At 50.2% G+C, this 21,093-nt stretch overlaps 1 pseudogene; it reads left to right on the top strand.

The window, feature by feature from the left end:
• LOC131589807 (uncharacterized) overlaps positions 1–21,093 on the top strand; it is a 583,542-nt pseudogene that overhangs the window by 432,283 nt on the left and 130,166 nt on the right.

Here is a 21,093-nt window from a genome sequence, read left to right as displayed (position 1 = left end):
CACTTAGTTTTAGCTTTCATATTTTTCATTTTCTTCACTGCCTAGGTTTGTAGTTTTGAACTTCATATTAATTGTTAGTGTCAGAAAAAATTAATCCACAAACACCAGAGGTTTATATCCAAAAAGGAGACAGAGGAGTCCTTTTAATTTATTCAAATATAGGGAGAGGCCATGGGGCATTCCCCTGGGATCTCTCTAATTTTTGGAGGGCGCAGCCTCCCTTTTATCCTAATTCCCGGCCGTACGTCCCTTCTCCCTTTCCCCATAGGCTGAGGGATTTGAGAGGTACAGACTTCCTGGTACGCATGATACCTGAGATACCATCCCTCCTCCCCCCAGTGCATAATCTCCTTCTTAGTTCTTAGCCCTCGTGGAATTTTATGGTGTTTCCCCAGTGTCTCTTTCATCTTTCAGTTGAATCCATCCCATTGTTTCTGTTATCTCTCAGTGATAGTTTCATTTTATCAGCAGACTCACTGTTTGTAAAGACAAGTGTCACTCTGATAGTATAAGGTTTTAAAATCTTAGAAAATTCAGGGACTTAGAAAGAAAGTTAGGTTTGGTGAGCCCGGGAAAAGTTGGCCCTGGGAAATGTTAGGCTAAAGATCATGTCAAACTGCACCTGTGTAATCGATATATGATAAATTATACAATTGTTAGATGTGATTAGATATAATTATTGGTTAAAGAACATGAGGAACAATGTTAGGGGGTTGAGGGGGATCACAAGAAATCCATGCTTGGGTAAAAACAATGCATACAATAGAACAATGTAAGTTTAATAATTAATATGTAAGTTATATAACGATAGAGTATAAAAACATGTTGAACTCAAAACCAAGTCAGGTCAGATTTGGGTATGTGTACCCCTGACACCCAGATCTCTTATTAAAGCACCTTCATATAATCATTCTGTGATTATGTGTGTTCCTGAACACTAACATTTTGGCGACCCCAGATGGGACCTTGTGAGTGCTGCTGAGCGAACTCGCGACCCGATCACACTCCAGCCAGCACCGAGGGATTCTCGGGGACCCCATCAGCTGCGACTGTCTCTGCTGCTCACAATTTCCCCAGGAGAGAAAGGTAAGGTGCTTTACTTTGGTTTGGGTGCCTGCCAGTAAGACACAGTGAAAGCTGTGCGTGGTTGGGCTAAAGGAATTCCCGTTGGTATTGCCCAGGCACCGTCCGTCAGACGACTGCGAAAGCGTTGCAGGTTCAGCAGTTGTGGTGTAACATGGAGAAGATTACAAGGGTTTTGGGCAGCAATGCTCCCACACTGGGTACTTCTCCTTTGGGGTGCTTATTAGCACATTGGAAACAAGGTAACTTTGGGGAAGAATTACATAAGACTGAGTTAATTTCAGCGAGATCTCCCACAGCAATAGACCCCAGCGACCCCATTTCCTCTGCTGGTAGCTATAACCCCCTCTTCTCTCTTTCTTTACTTTGTTTTCTTTATCTCTCCCTCTCTCTCCCTCTCCTCTCTCACATAACCCTTGTTGGCACTAAAATAAAGGTACATTATTGTTGTTGTGATTTCAACTGAAATCCCTTGTGTCCTTTTTTGCACTCTGAGTTCAAACGAACTTCTCGCAACTCCCACTCGCGTTAGCGAATCATGACATTTAAACTGGAGTCACGGACAGGATTTCTGACAGACAGAAGGAGCTGCAGGTTTGTTGTGCAGTCTGTATTAGGGGAAGGACGTTTTGCTCCAGTTGCACCTAGCCCGACACTCCCAAAAGAGTGAGCGGTGTCTAGAAAGCAAGAGGTGCGACTTGAATTTCCTGCAAACTGCACACACCGAGGTGAAAAGCACCCCACGCTCACTTGACGGCTCTGTCTGCAGAATTTCGCAAAAGATCTCTTAGTGCAAAAGGGTGGGACTGGTTTTGTTGTTGTGTGTATGAGCTTTGACTGCTTGGTGTAGCAAAGAGACAACCAGAATTTTAAACTGAAAGAGTGCCTCCCAAGCAGATTTGTTCTTTTTACCCATACAGGGAAGCAAAAAGTTGTGTGTGTGTGTGTGTGTGTGTGTGTGTGTATAATTTAAGTTTATACCTCCCTGTATTGATTTTTCCCTTTGTAAAAATGACTGAAAACGGCAGTGCAGAAGTTAAAGCTGCATTTTATGCATGTTATGCTTTGTTAGCAAAACACAGTGCCAGACCTCCAGGAGGGAAAAGTTGGTGCTTAGTAATTGGTTTAATTTGGAAAATGTGATTGATAGAGTATGTTTTTTTTACAACATGAAACAGAATTTAAACTGGGCAAAAATAAAACTATACTCTGCTCAGTTTTGGGAGCTTGTCTTACAGCAGCTATAGAAACTCGCTTTAAGTGAAGAAGTGAGGAAAGAAGTATAATAGACTCCCTCTAAAACCTAGTTAAAATTTTGCAAGAACAATCGGATGAAGAAAGGAGTAAGGTCAATCTGTTGTGAGTAGCCCTCCATGATAAATATTCAAAAAATGCTTACTTGCTAAAAGAAACAAGAGAGGGAAACCCCTCTCATTAACCAAATTTACCCTCCAAAGGAGCTAACTTGGATAAAATTGTGGGGAACAATGGTGTCCTAGTTTGAAACCTCTAATTAAAACAGAATATAATTATATCAGTGATAAGGATCTTGATCTGCATATAACCATGAAAAAGAAAAAAAAAAAAAAAATAAATAAAAAAGAAAAAAAGGGAGTACAGGCTTCTCCCTCACAAGTCAGAGACAGAATACATATTCCGAGTGTCTCTCACTGAAGGAGACCAAATTCGATTGAGAGAACGGGAATCCAGTGGGTACTGGGGACATGGAATCTTCTTAACAGCAGGAAACAGACGTAACCCATGGTCCCTAACTCAGCACACAGCTTATTGGGCAGAGGGGCTTCACTCCTTGGAAAGGGGGGGACGCTATAGCTATAGTGAGTACCCCCAACCAACTACTGGAAAACATTCACAAAGCTGCCTGCTCACAAATGATACACAAAAGAAAATTAATTGTTGGTTATGAATCACCAATGTTGTTACCTGTGAAAACTGAAATGATGACCTCTTTGAATTCAAGGCCTTCCAGAATCACTTAAACCTACAGCAATTTTTCTCAAAAAAACCCCCAAAAACCCATAGCAGCTATAACCCCTGTGGGTAGACTAGATAGATTCCTTGGAAATCCGACTGATCGACCGGGTTCCACTGATCCTGGGTTTACTCCCTTCACCACCTCCTCTCAGGTGACAGGTTCACAACTGCGTTCTCCTGCTAGGAAACATAAAATGTGGACATGGAGCAAAGTTGCAAAAGAGCTAATTAATTACTGTAGAAATTATGAACCTGTAAAAATCCCAGAAGAAAAATCAGAGAAAGGAAAGGGTGTTAGATACATTGGTTCTCTTAATGAAAACCCAGAAAAGAGAAAACAAATCTCTAACCACCAGCACTGGTGTTCACTAAGGATAAAGAAGAGGGTCCCCAGAAACATAATGGATGACTTATCACTTAAAAGTAATTTCTAATTGGCACTGTCCCAAGTTCATTGTATCCAATGCCCCACTGTATAACCCAGTACACCTCCACAGGCTCTGGGCTGTGAGCCAAAGCAGTCTCCTTCTCAGCTTCTGGGAGTGGAGCCCAAACAGCCTCAGGATCAGGGAAACTGGTAACTCTATGACTTGGTTCTAGAAGACAGGTGTCTGCTAGGGAGAGCAGGAGCCTCCCTTGGGATGAAAGAATGTAAACCCCCTCCCTCCGAATTATTATAATTTTGAAATCAAGGGGCTTTCAGGCAGAGATCTGGGCATAGGAATAACAGTTCTTTACTAGTATAACCAGGCAAACAAACAAACAATAACTACAGCAATAACAAGAACACAGAACCAGGGGCCCCGTGACAGCTTTCTCAGCTGAGACGGGATGGAGGAGAGGCTTTGTTTTCACAAACCCCCTCGGGCAGTCAGTCCCGGTGCTCCTGTGGGGCTCTGAGGAACAGTCAGCTGGAACAGCAGGGACGAGCTGAGATCCTGCGCTGGTGGATGAGGTGGATCAGCAGCTCCACGGCGGTGCCTGGCAGGACAGGGGGTGCGAGGCCACCATCAAAGAGGGGAGAAGGAGAAGAAGCAGCAGCTCCGTCTGGGTGATGGCGGAATTCCCTTCTCTCCACCGCAGCAGCTCCGGGACCCACAGACGAATGTGTTTCCCCAAAGCCGAAGACAGCCAGCCAAAAACTGTCCCCAACCTCCTTTCCTGCCCCCTTCCCCCCAGCCAAAAACTGTCCCCACCCTCCTTTCCTGCCCCCTTCCCCCCAGCCAAAAACTGTCCCCACCCTCCTTTCCTGCCCCCGTTCCCCCCCTGGGCCCGGCCACTCTTTGTCCTTTATCAATCACCCACTAAATACCCACAGTGACGTTGTCTCTGCAGCTAATGGGTAAAAATTCCACGGGCAGGCCAGAACAACAAAACAAAACAAAACAAAACACCTAACCTTCAACATGATTCCACCCATGGCTGCTGCTGGGTCCAGAGATTTGGTGAGATAAAGCGGAGCCAGAGCTTCAGCATCTCTCCCATAATGACAGAATCACAGAATGCCTTGGCTTGGAAGAGACCTTAAAGTTCATCTCATTCCACCCTCAGCCATGGGCAGGGACATCTTCCACTATCCCAGGCTGCTCCAAGCTCCATCCAACCTGGCCTTGGACACTTCCAGGGATCCAGGGGCAGCCACAGATTCTCTGGGCAAGCTCTGATCTCTGCCCAGGTGAGCAGGGACAGGACCCAAGGGAACAGCTGGAGCTGGGCCGGGGCAGGGCTGGGCTGGAGATCAGCAAAAGCTTCTTCCCCCACAGGGGGCTGGGGCACTGCCCAGGCTCCCCAGGGAATGGGCACGGCCCTGAGGCTGCTGCAGCTCCAGGAGCCTTTGGACAGCACTGCCAGGGATGCACAGGCTGCGATTGTTGGGGTGTCTATGCAGGGCTGGGGGCTGGACTCAATGATCCCAATGGGTCCCTCCCAGCTCAGCCCCTTGTGCAATTCTCACCCTTTGGCTCAGCCTTTGTGTCCCCTCGAGGCGCTGTCAGAGCTGATCTGGTGGGGCAGGAGCGGGGCAGCCCCAGTGTTCCCCTGGCAGTGACACCACAGCCGGGGCAGCCCCAGTGTTCCCCTGGCAGTGACACCAGAGCTGTGGCAGCCCCAGTGTTCCCCTGGCAGTGACACCACAGCTGGGGCAGCCCCCGCATTCCCCTGGCAATGACACCACAGCCAGGGCAGCCCCAGCGTTCCCCTGGCAGTGACACCACAGCCGGGGCAGCCCCAGCGTTCCCCTGGCAGTGACACCACAGCCGGGGCAGCCCCAGCGTTCCCCTGGCAGTGACACCATAGCCAGGGCAGCCCCAGCGTTCTCTCCCTGGAGATGCTCCAAGGGAAGCATCCAGAGCCGCGTCCAGTCAGCGGAACTGAGTGGCCACTGAGCACCCCCGGCCTGGGCTGCTGTGGATTCCTCTGCAGACAGCTCAGGGAAGGTCCCCTTGGCCACCCCCACAGTGCCACAGACAAGTGTCAGACACAGTTACAGAGCTCTGCCCAGAGCTGCCAGCAGGAATCAATTAAAAAAAAAAATTAAAAAATTAAAATCACAAAAAAAACAAGAAAAAGAGGACTCCTCCCAGCAGATCCTTTCCATCCTTCAGTTTTCACATCTGCATGTGCACAAGACCTGGGGCTGCAAAAAATGAGGCTATATTGGCACATTTGCAGGAAAAGCAGGTTTAGGACAGGTTATCAGCAGAACTGTTCTCAGCTGGGTGAAAAAGGCCCCTTTGGCAGCTGCAGGGCCATTGAAAATGCACACCCTCAGGCCATGGGGGAGAAAAGGGCTCTGAATTCCCCTCCCCTCACACACAAACCCTGCTCCCAAGCTGCTCCCCACACAGGATTCTACTGGAAGACTGTGAAAAGCTGAGAGTTGACTCTGGCTTCTCCATGTTCCGTGTCCTAAAGTGCCTGGGAGAAGAAATTTAGGGTCAACTCCACTGGCACAATCCCTCCTGGCCCAGGGCACAGTGCCAGGAAGGTCTTTGCTCCTCCCTCGGCCCTCCCTGAGGAGGATGGCAGGGCTTGCAGGTTTATGGCATTTGTCCTTGCTGCCCCTCATGTCCCGCTACCCCACAAAGAGCCCCGAGCCACCCGTGAGGGACAGGCCCTGCTGTGCCAGGCCTGGGCTCAGGGCTTGGCCTTTCTGCTTCCTCCAACCCAGCCAGGGCTTGCTCAGCATTGCAGTTCCCTGTGCTGTGCCCCAAGTTCGCTCGGCCCCTGCTGGAAAGGGACTTGAGGTACCTCGATCCCCTCGGGCAGTGCATGGGAGAAGACAACAAACTTCCCAGGAGGGGGGAAACAAACTTTTACTTGCAAAATTTAGAGAATGAAGTACTCGGGAAATCATAAAGTGACATGGAATTACAGTAAAGCACTTCACAGAGCACTGACTAAGCAAACTCTAACCCGTCCAACTTCGAGTTATACAGATTTGGAGAAAAGGAATTCAAGAGAAGAGAGAGAGACAGAGATCCACAGTCAGCCTTGGATCCAGTGCCATCTCAGTTGCTGTGAGCTCCAGGGCTGTGGCACATGTCAGTGTCTGTAAGAGACGCTTTCGGGGTGTGGACGTTCTGGGACACAGCAGAGACCTCTATAATCGAGTTAGATGTTAGTAGTTTATTTCAGGGCATGGGGGAGAGAGAGAACCTGCTAGGAACCAGCAGACAAAGCTCAAAGCAGGCTCAGAGGGAACAATACAAAAGGGAGTAAAATATGAATACATGAGTTCAAGACTTAAGATAGCTAAGAAAGAGAGTAACAGAACAGAAGTGAGAGAGCTGGGAAAAGAGCATAAAGAAGAGAAGTAAAAAGAGCAGGAAAAAGAGTGTAGAAAAAGTGAGGCAAGAGAGACAAGAGAGCATAGCAAGAGTGAAGCAAGAGAGACCAAGAGCAAGCAAGAGAGCATAGCAAGAGAGCGAGCTCTCCTTTACAATTGCTTATATAACCTATACATTGAATATTTTATTCCTTCACTAACCAATCTTTCTAAGTATGCTAATACGGTAACATTTGTGTGTGTCCTATAGAAATCGCTGCTTTTGCATATTTTTAGTTATCTCAGGGTCCTTCAGACCTTTCCTTATAAGGCTGGGAAGAGGGGTCTTAGCTTAGTTTTATTGGGGGAAAGAATGTGTTCTGGCATACCAGACCAGCTTCTTTGAATTATTCAAACTGTTCTTTTATTTGTATTTCTTCCTTAGCCTCTCTGGCTAAGGAGTCATATTTATAATTTCTTTCTAATTCTACCTTCCCAACAAGTGTCACACCTGTGTCACAGCCTCACCTGCTGTGGTTCCTCTCCCAGGTGGGGTTTTTGGGGTGCCAGGGGCTTGGCAGCCACTTTGGGGCTGGAGGAGGGGCTGCAGTGCCTGGGCTGGGGCAGTGACTGCACCACCCATGCAGAACTTGTTCTGCCCCCCAAACACACCCTGGAGATATCTGGGGCCATTCATCATTTCTCTGCTCTCCAGCACCAAGGCAACGCACTCTGGCTGCAGCTCTGAGCTCATGCCCATGGCAACTACCCCTGACAATGGGGCTCCATGGATCTGCTCTCAGGAACCCCCCAAGAGCTGGGAAGTGCCCCAAAACTGCCTCAGAAATGTGGGATACCCCAAAATCTCTTCAGGAATGTGGAATATCCAAAAACTCACTCAATAATGGACACGCCCTCCCTTCATCATTCCCAAACTTTGGCTGTCTCATTGCAGGCCCCACCCCACATCCCCAATCCCAACCCCAACCCATCCCATCCCTGCTGGACATCAAGACCCCCTTCCCAAGCCTGATTTCCCCCATTTCACACCTCCCAAACTCCATCACACCTATCGTGCCTCACCCAATGCCCATGTCACACCCCCGATCTGCATCCCACTTTACCCAATCCCCTTCCAACCCCATTCCACCTGATGCCTTCAGAAGGCTGACCTAGAACAAAGGATAGACAGAGTTAAGAATAAAGTTTATTAAAAGGCCTTAAAGGATACACCTTGGGCAGTACAAGAGCCTGCCCAGGGCTACACCCAAAATGTACCAAAAATGGTCAAAAAAAAACCCAACAAACCAACTCATCACGAGGTCTCACATTTTTAGAAGTTTAGGTCCATCTGGATATTGGGGTTCATGGTCCAATTATAGCTTCAGATGATGAAGTCCTGTCCTTGTTTTCTCTCTTCAGTCCACCCTTGTTTATGCTTTTGAGCCTGAAACTTGTAATGATTGTCCTTGGTATCAAGCTAGAAAAGGAAATGTTTTGTCTACCTACTCTGTGAAGAGAGCTCAGTAACAAAACAGGAAGTTCAAAAATACAAACCTAGACAGTGCAAAATATGAAAAATATGGAAGCTAAAACTTAAGGCATCACACCCTGAGGGGTTGTGGAATCCAATAGTTTTGAGTGGCACTGTGCAGTTTTCAGTGGCATTGAGTGGTTTTGAGGTGACAGATAAAACTCTCGTTGCTTTGAGTGCCAAAAAATGGAGAAAACTCCACCAAATAGCTCCACAAGCCCCAAGTATTTCCCTGAATACCAGATTACCTTGAAGCACTAGTAAAGTGTGAGGCTCTAGATGCCTTTGATGAATTTGTAGACTTTTACCCCAATTTTGTGTGTTTTAAAGGGATGAAGATGAATCAAAAGATAATCGGAACAAAACAAAAGGACCACCAGCCCAGTGTCTTCCCAACACAGATCACTGGGAACGTGGGTCATCAGGGTTCTGCCCAACGTGGGTCCTCTGATGGGGGATGGAGTTGGGGCAGCACACAAAGCTCTTCCTGCACTTGGGGCACTCGCAGGGCTTCCCTTACCGGTGCCTCTGTTGGTGTCTGGTCAAGTTAGAGCTCTGGGTGAAGCTCTTCCCACACCGGGGGCACTTGTAGAGCTTCTCCCCGGTGTGGCTGCGCCGGTGGGTGATGAGGTGGGAGTTTCGCTTGAAGCCCTTCCCGCACTCAGGGCAGCGGAAGGGCCTCTCATCTGTGTGAATCCGCTGGTGCACGAGGAGAGTGGAGCTGATGCGAAACCTCTTCCCACACTGGAGACACTCATAGGGCCTCTCCCCAGTGTGGAGCATCTGGTGAACGGTCAGCTGGGACCTCTGGCTGAAGGTCATCCCACATTCCGCACACTCATAGGGCTGTTCCCCAGTGTGGGTCCTCTGGTGGATGGTCAGGTGGGAGCTGTTTCTGAAGCTCTTCCCACACTGGGGACACTCGTAGGGCCTCTCTCCAGTGTGGATCCGCCGGTGCCTGACGAGGGTGGAGTTGTGCTTGAAGCCCTCCCCACAGTCAGGGCAGCAGAAGGGCCTCTCATCTGTGTGAATCCGTTGGTGCATGAGGAGATGAGAGCTCCTCTGAAACCTCTTCCCACACTCAGAACACTCGTAGGGCCTCTCCCCAGTGTGGATGCGCTGGTGACGGATGAGTTCGGAGTTGCAGCTGAAGCCCTTCCCACATTTGCCACACTCATAGGCCCATTCCCCAGTGTGGATCATCTGGTGGCGGATCAGTTTGCTGCTCCGGCTGAAGCTCTTCCCACACTCCAAGCACTTGTAGCGCTTCTCCCCATCCTGAAGCTGCTCATGGACCACCAGCTCAGAGCCCTGGCTGGATCTCCGGCTGCCTTCCCGGCACAGGATGGGTCTTTCCTCCTCAGAGCACCCAGGGCTCGGTATGGATCCCCTCCTCCTGTGGGATCTCTGAAGCTTTTCCTCCCCATGGGATTCCTGGAATGTGGAGCTGCTGAAGACAGCCTCTTCCATGAGGTTTTGCTGTGAGGATTTGTCCTCCCTGGTCTCCATCCTAAGTTCCTTGTCTGGGGGAGGAAGGATAAGGAGAGGATGGGATTTGCCTCTGTGCCAGAGGGAAGGGGAAGGAGATCCCCCCAGTGCGTCCCCGGCAGGATGGTATCAGCAGCAGGGTTGTCCTGCAGCCGGGGCCATGCTGGGCTGGGAGATGGAGCAGGAGAGAGGGGAAAAAGGGCACTGACTTCCTCCTCACCTGCCTGGGTGTCCCGGGGCATCTTCCTCTTCCTCACAGCCTCCTTCTCCATCCAGACAAGGTTTGGGATTGGGAAATCCTGGTTTGGGAGAAAACAAGGAATGAGCACAATGAGTTTGAATGTCTCTTGGCCCAAGTCCCTCTCTAGAAGCCACTGGATGTCTGAGGTGTGTTGAATGAAAGGAAAGGTGTTTGCTAAGGAAGGCAGAAACCTCCACTGAAATTGATAAAAATGTAAGCAACAACACCCTCCAAATTATTATAATCTTGATATCAAAGTGCTCTCAGACATAGATATAGGAATATGAATATTTCTTTACTAAACAAAGAAAAATGAAAATGCAGCAGGACAAAAAAAAACCAACAAAAAAACAACAAAAAAAAACAACAAAAAAACAACTCACTGAGAGAATCAGAATACAACCTGACACCCTGTTGGTCAGGGTGTTGGAAGCAGTCTGATTAAATGGTGGCTGCAGTCCGCACGGAGTGACAGATGTGGTTCTGGTGAAGCAATGATCCCATAGAAGGCTGTAGCTTACCTCTGAAATTCCGGTGCTGTAGATGGGTCTTCTCTCTCCTCTGGGATACAAGTGGAGAAAGACTGCCTGTGGTGTTCTGATGCTCAGATTATATCTAGGCAAGAATGTTTGGCTCCTCACCCTGGGTGGAGCATCTCACAATGGAATGATGTAATTTTATCAGTCATGCTGTGAGACTCAATGGCCCATTACCAGAAGCTATTCCCCTAGGGAGAGGATGGGTGGTGGGAGAGATAAAGAACACTGCCCCACCCAGTTTTAACAGCTGGCTCATTAACAGAAGACATCCCCCCCATTATGAGGGATGGGTGATGAAAGAGATAATGAAAACTGCCCCACCTGGTTTTAACAGATGGTGATAGAATGCATACTTTTGGTTACATCTTGCATTGCAACCCAAGACATGGGGTCCATAAAAATTTTACACCACCAAAATTCAGCCCTGAAAATGCCTTCCAGGAGTTCCCCATCTCTGTTTTCTCCCTTTTGGTGTTCAGGGTTTCCTCCTTGTCCCAGCTCCTTGGGGTCAAGTGTGTACTGGGGGTCCCCTGTCTACTTGGTCCCTGACCTCTTCAGGCTTTTGGGAGTGCCAGGAATCTAAAATGTTTCCCCTGTTTCCATCTCAACACTTAGGGATGCTGGAAGTTTTTGGGGTCCCAGGGTCCCTGCTCTCCTTATTCTCTTCTTGGGGGTGCAGGGGGTCTGTCGAGACACCCCGACCCCACACACCCCTCTCCAGGCTGTTGAGGGTCCTGCGAATTGCGGCTCTCCTCCTCTCTGGGCTCCCCACTTTGGGGTCCTGGGGGTCACAGAGCTCTGCTCTTCCAGGCTGCCTCTGCCAGCAGCAGCCACTGGGAACCCCCAATGTCCCCCCCAAGGGGCACTTTCCACTCAGCTTTGGAGTTCTTCATTCTCCAAACTTCCCCCCCCCCAAAAAAACCCAACCCAGGAACTCCTCAGGATATCTGGGCCGAGCTTGCCTTCCCCAGTCACCTGTGGGATGGTGGGGTGACGATCCCATGGATAGGAGGCTGTGAATTCAGGGAATGCTCAGCTGGGATGTACTGGGCCTGAGATCATACTGGGATAAGAAGCACTTGACTGGGATTACTAGGAGTGTCTGGGAATGGCTATGGACATGCTGAGGGCAACTGGGATATACTGGGGGTGTCTGTGACCGTACTGGGGATGACTGGGAACACACTGGGAACAATGGGAACTGTGCTGGGGACAACTGGGACCCTGTGCTGCCAACAACTGGGAGCAAGTAGGAGTGACTGGGTCTGCACTGGGTGCAACTGGGATCATCTGGGGAGAGATAGAGACTATACTGGGGGCAACTGGGGGCAACTGGGATCACACTGGGAGGAACAGGGAGCAACTGGAACCATGCTGAGGGCAACTGGCATCCTGCCAGGAACACAGTGGGAGCAGCTGGGCCATGCTGGGCAAGACTGGGACCATACTGGCAGCAACTGTAACTGCACTCAGGGTGACTGGGAGTGGCTGGGAGCAACTGGGATCAGGCTGGAAGCACCTGAGGAGTGACTGAGAGTGACTGGGATAGACAGGGAGAGACTGAAACCACAGTGCAGGTAAATGGGAGCAACTGGAACCACACTGGATAATCATGGGTGCAGCTGTGCCCATGCTGGGGTCATACTGGGATCCTAGTGGAACTAACTGGGATCCTACTGGGAGCAAATGGAATGGAAAGGTGCTGGCTGTGACTGGAAGCATGCTGGAGGTGACTGGGAACAACTGGGCCCATCCTGAGAGTGACAGGAAGTCACTCTGGCCATGACTAGAATCATGCTGGGAGGATCTGGGAGTGACTGGAACCATACTGCGAGTGACTGGGTGCAATAGCTCATACATGAGAGTGACTGCGATTGTACTGGGAGTGACTGGGATCATCCTGGAAATGCTTTTCTGTATATCTTCTGTCTTTCTGGTCTCTTTTTTATCTCCTTCTTATCCTACGTACCTGGAACATTTTTGGATATCTTAATGTTACCCAAAATCTTAAGGGTTAACACTTTTTAGCTTAAATGAGCTAAGTTAGTAAACTTAATGCTATGGTAAGAGTTGTATGTTCAGTTGGATGTTGTATTAAACCCTTTGCCATAGTTCCATGATTGTCTATATTCTGCCAGTTAAATTTTGTATCATTTTGATCTTTTTGCTTAGTTGGTCAGAGAATGGTGCCAGCATCACCGAGGTTGTGGGTTCAATCCTTGTGGGGCTATTCACTTAAGAGTTGGACTTGATGGTCCTTGTGGGTCCCTTCCTACCAAGAATATTCTTTGCATCTGTCCATTCTGAGAATATCTGGTTGGTGTTCCTCCTGTGCACTAAATTCAAGCACAGGAACCTTTGGTTACCACCAGCATTGAAGTGTTCTGGGGTGTTACAGCCCTGCAGACTCACAGTGGCCTCTTGTTTCCATAAGGCTCCAGAGTGTCCCACTGGTCCCTTGGTTCTATGGGCCCAAGAGTGCCAAAATGATCCCCTTGGTTCCACAACTTCCCACAGTGTCCCACTGGCCCCTTGGTACCATAAGGATCTGGAGTGTCACACAGGTTTATGGCATTTGTCCTTGCTGCCCCTCATGTCCCACTGCCCCACAAAGAGCCCTGAGCCACCCGTGAGGGACAGGCCCTGCTGTACCAGGCCTGGGCTCAGGGCTTGGCCTTTCTGCTTCCTCTAACCCAGCCAGGGCTTGCTCAGCATTGCAGTTCCCTGCTCAGAGCCTTTGGCTCCCGGCAATCCTGGCCTCCAGGATCTGCTCTCACCAGTGCCTGGGGAGCCTTTGGCAGTCCCTGTCCTCAGTGGGGCCGACTGAAGCTCCAAGGGTCTTGGAGTTTTGCTTCTGACTCCTTGAGCAGCTTCTTCAGCCTGAAGGAGGGACAAAAGTGGATCAGGAAAAATAGAAGGAACCACGAGGTTGAGCACTCCCTGAATTCATAGCCCCCTACTTGTGGGATCATCATCCCCCACCCCCCAATCCGGCAGGTGCCTGGGGAGGGGGAGCTCGGCCCAGATATCCTGAGGGGTCCCTCAGGGGTTGGGTTTTTTGGGGAGGATGTTTGGAGAATGAAGAGCTCCAGAGCTGAGTGGAAAATGCCCCTTGGGGGGATACTGGGGGGTACCAGCATCCCTAAGTGAGAAGATAGAAATAGGGGGAACATTTCAAATTCCTGGCACTCCCAGCAGCCTGAAGAGGTCAGGGACCGAGTAGACAGGGGACCCCCAGTAAAAGCGTGATCCCCAGCAGCTGGGACAGGGAGGAAACCCTGAACACCAAAGGAGGGAGACCAGAGATGGGGAACTCCTGGAAGGCATTTTCAGGGCTGAATTTTGGTGGTGTAAAATTTTTATGGACCCCATGTCTTGGGTTACAATGCAAGATGTAACCAAAAGTATGCATTCTATCACCATCTGTTAAAACCAGGTGGGGCAGTTTTCATTATCTCTTTCATCACCCATCCCTCATAATGGGGGGGATGTCTTCTGTTAATGAGCCAGCTGTTAAAACTGGGTGGGGCAGTGTTCTTTATCTCTCCCACCACCCATCCTCCCCCCAGGGGGATAGCTTCTGGTAATGGGCCATTGAGTCTCACAGCATGACTGATAAAATTACATCATTCCATTGTGAGATGCTCCACCCAGGGTGAGGAGCCAAACATTCTTGCCTAGATATAATCTGAGCATCAGAACACCACAGGCAGTCTTTCTCCACTTGTATCCCAGAGGAGAGAGAAGACCCATCTACAGCACCGGAATTTCAGAGGTAAGCTACAGCCTTCTATGGGATCATTGCTTCACCAGAACCACATCTGTCACTCCATGCAGACTGCAGCCACCATTTAATCAGACTGCTTCCAACACCCTGACCAACAGGGTGTCAGGTTGTATTCTGATTCTCTCAGTGAGTTGTTTCTTTGTTGTTTTTTTGTTGTTTTTTTTGTTGTTTTTGTTGGTTTTTGTTGGTTTTTTTTTGTCCTGCTGCATTTTCATTTTTCTTTCTTTAGTAAAGAAATATTCATATTCCTATATCTATATCTGAGAGCACGCTGATATCAAGATTATAATAATTCGGAGGGTGTTGTTGCTTACATTTTTATCAATTTCAGTGGAGGTTTCTGCCTTCCTTAGCAAACACCTTTCCTTTCATTCAACACACCTCAGATATCCAGTGGCTTCTAGAGAGGGACTTGGGCCAAGAGACATTCAAACTCATTGTGCTCATTCCTTGTTTTCTCCCAAACCAGGATTTCCCAATCACAAACCTTGTCTGGATGGAGAAGGACGCTGTGAGGAAGAGGAAGATGCCCCAGAACACCCAGGCAGGTGAGGAGGAAGTCAGTGCCCTTTTCCCCCTCTCTCCTGCTCCATCTCCCAGCCCAGCATGGCCCCCAGCTGCAGGACAACCCCGCTGCCGATACCATCCTGCCGGGGACGCACTGGGGGGATCTCCTTCCCCTTCCCTCTGGCACAGAGGCAAATCCCATCCTCTCCTTATCCTTCCTCCCCCAGACAAGGAACTTAGGATGGAGACCAGGGAGGACAAATCCTCACAGCAAAACCTCATGGAAGAGGCTGTCTTCAGCAGCTCCACATTCCAGGAATCCAATGGGGAGGAAAAGCTTCAGAGATCCCACAGGAGGAGGGGATCCATACCGAGCCCTGGGTGCTCTGAGGAGGAAAGACCCACCCTGTGCCGGGAAGGCAGCCGGAGATCGAGCCGGGGCTCTGAGCTGGTGGTCCATGAGCAGCTTCAGGATGGGGAGAAGCGCTACAAGTGCTTGGAGTGTGGGAAGAGCTTCAGCCGGAGCAGCAAACTGATCCGCCACCAGATGATCCACACTGGGGAATGGGCCTATGAGTGTGGCAAATGTGGGAAGGGCTTCAGCTGCAACTCCGAACTCATCCGTCACCAGCGCATCCACACTGGGGAGAGGCCCTACGAGTGTTCTGAGTGTGGGAAGAGGTTTCAGAGGAGCTCTCATCTCCTCATGCACCAACGGATTCACACAGATGAGAGGCCCTTCTGCTGCCCTGACTGTGGGGAGGGCTTCAAGCACAACTCCACCCTTGTCAGGCACCGGCGGATCCACACTGGAGAGAGGCCCTACGAGTGTCCCCAGTGTGGGAAGAGCTTCAGAAACAGCTCCCACCTGACCATCCACCAGAGGACCCACACTGGGGAACAGCCCTATGAGTGTGCGGAATGTGGGATGACCTTCAGCCAGAGGTCCCAGCTGACCGTTCACCAGATGATCCACACTGGGGAGAGGCCCTTTGAGTGTCTCCAGTGTGGGAAGAGGTTTCGCATCAGCTCCACTCTCCTCGTGCACCAGCGGATTCACACAGATGAGAGGCCCTTCCGCTGCCCTGAGTGCGGGAAGGGCTTCAAGCGAAACTCTCACCTCATCACCCACCGGCGCAGCCACACCGGGGAGAAGCTCTACAAGTGCCCCCAGTGTGGGAAGAGCTTCACCCAGAGCTCTAACTTGACCAGACACCAACAGAGGCACCGGTAAGGGAAGCCCTGCGAGTGCCCCAAGTGCAGGAAGAGCTTTGTGCGCTGCCCCAACTCCATCCCCCATCAGAGGACCCACGTTGGGCAGAACCCTGATGACCCACGTTCCCAGTGATCTGTGTTGGGAAGACACTGGGCTGGTGGTCCTTTTGTTTTGTTCCGATTATCTTTTGATTCATCTTCATCCCTTTAAAACACACAAAATTGGGGTGAAAGTCTACAAATTCATCAAAGGCATCTAGAGCCTCACAGTTTACTAGTGCTTTAAGGTAATCTGGTATTCAGGGAAATACTTGGGGCTTGTGGAGCTATTTGGTGGAGTTTTCTCCATTTTTTGGCACTCAAAGCAACGAGAGTTTTATCTGTCACCTCAAAACCACTCAATGCCACTGAAAACTGCACAGTGCCACTCAAAACTATTGGATTCCACAACCCCTCAGGGTGTGATGCCTTAAGTTTAAGCTTCCATATTTTTCATATTTTGCACTGTCTAGGTTTGTATTTTTGAACTTCCTGTTTTGTTACTGAGCTCTCTTCACAGAGTAGGTAGACAAAACATTTCCTTTTCTAGCTTGATACCAAGGACAATCATTACAAGTTTCAGGCTTAAAAGCATAAACAAGGGTGGACTGAAGAGAGAAAACAAGGACAGGACTTCATCATCTGAAGCTATAATTGGACCATGAACCCCAATATCCAGATGGACCTAAACTTCTAAAAATCTGAGACCTCGTGATGAGTTGGTTTGTTGGGTTTTTTTTGACCATTTTTGGTCCATTTTGGGTGTAGCCCTGGGCAGGCTCTTGTACTGCCCAAGGTGTATCCTTTAAGGCCTTTTAATAAACTTTATTCTTAACTCTGTCTAGCCTCTGTTCTAGGTCAGCCTTCTGAAGGCATCAGGTGGAATGGGGTTGGAAGGGGATTGGGTAAAGTGGGATGCAGATCAGGGGTGTGACATGGGCATTGGGTGGGGCAGGATAGGTGTGATGGAGTTTGGGAGGTGTGAAATGGGGGAAATCAGGCTTGGGAAGGGGGTCTTGATGTCCAGCAGGGATGGGATGGGTTGGGGTTGGGACTGGGGATGTGGGGTGGGGCCTGCAATGAGACAGCCAAAGTTTGGGAATGATGAAGGGAGGGCGTGTCCATTATTGAGTGAGTTTTTGGATATTCCACATTCCTGAAGAGATTTTGGGGTATCCCACATTTCTGAGGCAGTTTTGGGGCATTTCCCAGCTCTTGGGGGGTTCCTGAGAGCAGATCCATGGAGCCACATTGTCAGGGGTAGTTGCCATGGGCATGAGCTCAGAGCTGCAGCCAGAGTGCGTTGCCTTGGTGCTGGAGAGCAGAGAAATGATGAATGGCCTCAGATATCTCCAGGGTGTGTTTGGGGGGCAGAACAAGTTCTGCATGGGTGGTGCAGTCACTGCCCCAGCCCAGGCACTGCACCTTCTGCTCCAGCCCCAAAGTGGCTGCCAAGCCCCTGGCACCCCAAAAACCCCACCTGGGAGAGGAACCACAGCAGGTGAGGCTGTGACACAGGTGTGACACTTGTTGGGAAGGTAGAATTAGAAAGAGGCTAAGGAAGAAATACAAATAAAAGAACAGTTTGAATAATTCAAAGAAGCTGGTCTGGTATGCCAGAACACATTCTTTCCCCCAATAAAACTAAGCTAAGACCCCTCTTCCCAGCCTTATAAGGAAAGGTCTGAAGGACCCTGAGATAACTAAAAATATGCAAAAGCAGTGATTTTTATAGGTCACACACAAATGTTACTGTATTAGCATACTTAGAAAGATTGGTTAGTGAAGGAATAAAATATTCAATGTATAGGTTATATAAGCAATTGTAAAGGAGAGCTCGCTCTCTTGCTATGCTCTCTTGCTTGCTCTTGGTCTCTCTTGCTTCACTCTTGCTATGCTCTCTTGTCTCTCTTGCCTCACTTTTTCTACACTCTTTTTCCTGCTCTTTTTACTTCTCTTCTTTATGCTCTTTTCCCAGCTCTCTCACTTCTGTTCTGTTACTCTCTTTCTTAGCTATCTTAAGTCTTGAACTCATGTATTCATATTTTACTCCCTTTTGTATTGTTCCCTCTGAGCCTGCTTTGAGCTTTGTCTGCTGGTTCCTAACAGGTTCTCTCTCTCCCCCATGCCCTGAAATAAACTACTAACATTTAACTTGATTATAGAGGTCTCTGCTGTGTCCCAGAACGTCCACACCCCGAAAGCGTCTCTTACAGACACTGACATTTGCCACAGCCCTGGAGCTCACAGCAGCTGAGATGGCGCTGGATCCAAGGCTGACTGTGGATCTCTGTCCCTCTCTCTTCTCTTGAATTCCTTTTCTCCAAATCTGTATAACTTGAAGTTGGACAGGTTAGAGTTTGCTTAGTCAGTGCTCTGTGAAGTGCTTTACTGTAATTCCATGTCACTTTATGATTTCCCGAGTACTTCATTCTCTAAGTTTTGCAAGTAAAAGTTTGTTTCCCCCCTCCTGGGAAGTTTGTTGTTTTCTCCCATGCACTGCCCGAGGGGATTGAGGTACCTCAAGTCCCTTTCCAGCAGGGGCCGAGCAAACTTGGGGCACAGCACAGGGAACTGCAATGCTGAGCAAGCCCTGGCTGGGTTGGAGGAAGCAGAAAGGCCAAGCCCTGAGCCCAGGCCTGGCACAGCAGGGCCTGTCCCTCACGGGTGGCTCGGGGCTCTTTGTGGGGTAGCGGGACATGAGGGGCAGCAAGGACAAATGCCATAAACCTGCAAGCCCTGCCATCCTCCTCAGGGAGGGCCGAGGGAGGAGCAAAGACCTTCCTGGCACTGTGCCCTGGGCCAGGAGGGATTGTGCCAGTGGAGTTGACCCTAAATTTCTTCTCCCAGGCACTTTAGGACACGGAACATGGAGAAGCCAGAGTCAACTCTCAGCTTTTCACAGTCTTCCAGTAGAATCCTGTGTGGGGAGCAGCTTGGGAGCAGGGTTTGTGTGTCAAGGAAGGGGAATTCAGAGCCCTTTTCTCCCCCATGGCCTGAGGGTGTGCATTTTCAATGGCCCTGCAGCTGCCAAAGGGGCCTTTTTCACCCAGCTGAGAACAGTTCTGCTGATAACCTGTCCTAAACCTGCTTTTCCTGCAAATGTGCCAATATAGCCTCATTTTTTGCAGCCCCAGGTCTTGTGCACATGCAGATGTGAAAACTGAAGGATGGAAAGGATCTGCTGGGAGGAGTCCTCTTTTTCTTGTTTTTTTGTGGTTTTAATTTTTTAATTTTTTTTTGATTGATTCCTGCTGGCAGCTCTGGGCAGAGCTCTGTAACTGTGTGTGACACTGTGCAGGTGGCCAAGGGGACCTTCCCTGAGCTGTCTGCAGAGGAATCCACAGCAGCCCAGGCCGGGGGTGCTCAGTGGCCGCTCAGTTCCGCTGACTGGACACGGTTCTGGATGCTTCCCTTGGAGCATCTCCAGGGCGAGAACGCTGGGGCTGCCCTGGCTATGGTGTCACTGCCAGGGGAACGCTGGGGCTGCCCCGGCTGTGGTGTCACTGCCAGGGGAACGCTGGGGCTGCCACAGCTCTGGTGTCACTGCCAGGGGAACACTGGGGCTGCCCCAGCTGTGGTGTCACTGCCAGGAGAACACTGGGGCTGCCCCGCTCCTGCCCCACCCCATCAGCTCTGACAGCGCCTCGAGGGGACACAAAGGCTGAGCCAAAGGGTGAGAATTGCACAAGGGGCTGAGCTGGAAGGGACCCATTGTGATCATCGAGTCCAGCCCCCAGCCCTGCATAGACACCCCAACAATCGCAGCCTGTGCATCCCTGGCAGCGCTGGCCAAAGGCTCCTGGAGCTGCAGCAGCCTCAGGGCCGTGCCCATTCCCTGGGGAGCCTGGGCAGTGCCCCAGCCCCCTGTGGGGGAAGAAGCTTTTGCTGATCTCCAGCCCAGCCCTGCCCCAGCCCAGCTCCAGCCATTCCCTCGGATCCTGTCCCTGCTCACCTGGGCAGAGATCAGAGCTTGCCCAGAGAATCTGTGGCTGCCCCTGGATCCCTGGAAGTGTCCAAGGCCAGGTTGGATGGAGCTTGGAGCAGCCTGGGATAGTGGAAGATGTCCCTGCCCATGGCTGAGGGTGGAATGAGATGAACTTTAAGGTCTCTTCCAAGCCAAGGCATTCTGTGATTCTGTCATTATGGGAGAGATGCTGAAGCTCTGGCTCAGCTTTATCTCACCAAATCTCTGGACCCAGCAGCAGCCATGGGTGGAATCAAGTTGAGGGTTAGGTGGGTTTTTTTGTTTTGTTTTGTTGTTCTGGCCTGCCCGTAGAATTTTTACCCATTAGCTGCTAATGGGTAAAAATGACAACCTAACTGTGGGTATTTAGTGGGTGATTGATAAGTGGCCAGGCCCAGGGGGGGAAGGGGGCAGGAAAGGAGGGTGGGGACAGTTTTTGGCTGGGGGGAAGGGGGCAGGAAAGGAGGGTGGGGACAGTTTTTGGCTGGCTTTCTTCGGCTTTGGGGAAACACATTCGTCTCCGGGTCGCGGAGCTGCGGTGGAGAGAAGGGAATTTTGCCATCACCCAGACGGAGCTGCTGCTTCTTCTCCTTCTCCCCTCTTCGTTGGTGGCCTCGCAACCCCTGTCCTGCCAGGCACCTCCGCGGAGCTGCTGATCCACCTCATCCACCAGCCCAGGATCTCAGCTCATCCCTGCTGTTCCAGCCGACTGTTTCCTCGGAGCCCTGCAGGAGCACTGGGACTGACTGTCCAAGGGGGTTTGTGAAACAAAGCCTCTCCTTCATCCCATCTCAGCCGAGAAGGCTGTCCCGGGGTCCCTGGTTCTGTGTTCTTGTTATTGCTGTAGTTATTGTTGTTTGTTTGCCTGGTTATACTAGTAAAGAACTGTTATTCCTATGCCCAGATCTCTGCCTGAAAGCCCCTTGATTTCA

Source organism: Poecile atricapillus, chromosome 30 (assembly GCF_030490865.1).
Source record: "Poecile atricapillus isolate bPoeAtr1 chromosome 30, bPoeAtr1.hap1, whole genome shotgun sequence".
In the NCBI taxonomy this organism is placed as follows: Eukaryota; Metazoa; Chordata; class Aves; order Passeriformes; family Paridae; genus Poecile; species Poecile atricapillus.
The sequence above is the reverse complement of the archived record's forward strand: the minus strand, read 5'-3'. Positions and strand labels throughout refer to the sequence as shown.